This window comes from Ailuropoda melanoleuca, chromosome 8 (genome assembly GCF_002007445.2).
Source record: "Ailuropoda melanoleuca isolate Jingjing chromosome 8, ASM200744v2, whole genome shotgun sequence".
Classification (NCBI taxonomy): Eukaryota; Metazoa; Chordata; class Mammalia; order Carnivora; family Ursidae; genus Ailuropoda; species Ailuropoda melanoleuca.
Genome location: NC_048225.1, coordinates 119,520,890 through 119,521,866, shown reverse-complemented (window position 1 = coordinate 119,521,866; position 977 = coordinate 119,520,890).

The following is a 977-nucleotide window of genomic DNA, read 5'->3' as shown; positions in this document are numbered from 1 at the left end:
TGATTTCTAAACCCTTTTGATAGAATTTCACTGTATGTGTGATACCTAGTGGGTCCCCCCTCGGTTATGTTTGAAAACAACCCTAAGTCAGCATTCTGCCTGCTTCTTTCTTCCCACGCAAGGATTTGCTTCTGTTGCTTTCTGTTTTAGATCTGTTAATAACCATTTTATTTCTAGGGTTTCCTTAACTGCAGAGCGTTATATGGAGCCCTCAAAAAAGTAAGTTAGGTCCTTTTTATTTGTTTGGAGATCTTTCATTCTGCAAAGCAGTCAGAGAGTAACAATAATAGCACAGGTGCAGCGACCTCGCGGTCAAGATCCCAGGCTCACAGCTCCTAAGTTCATTGGGAAGTCTAGTGGCCTCCCTCAAGAACGTTGGAGCTCATCAAGGGGCACTGCCCTTCCCCGGGGGCACTTTATTTCCTATCAATTTTACATCATCCTTCAATTATCAGTATTGACTAAATAAATAGCCAATAAACATTGACTGTCATCTCCTGTGTGGTAATATTATCCCAGGCACTGCGAGAAGGAAACAAGTTCTCAAATGCCTTGATCTTTTAGCTTCTTTTTTGATCATTTAAATTAGTGTTGTTTAGGGTTCTTAAGATTTTTGTAAGTGCACTAGAGACCAGAATCTTTTCATATTTTTGCGTCTCATATCCCTTTAAGGAAGACGAAGACTTCGGACATTTTCCCCAGAAAAATGCACATTGACGTGTGCATAACTTTGCAGACATCCTCAGGAGGTCCCTGGGCCCCTGAATCCCAACCAAAACACCTCGAATAACCACGGGTTTCAGATTTAGAACTACAGGCATATGGGGCGCCTGGGTAGCGCAGTCGTTAACCATCTGCCTTCGGCTCAGGGCGTGGTCCCGGCGTTGTGGGATCGAGTCCCACATGGGGCTCCCCCGCTGGGAGCCTGCTTCTTCCTCTCCCACTCCCCTGCTGTGTTCCCTCTCTCGCTGGCTGTC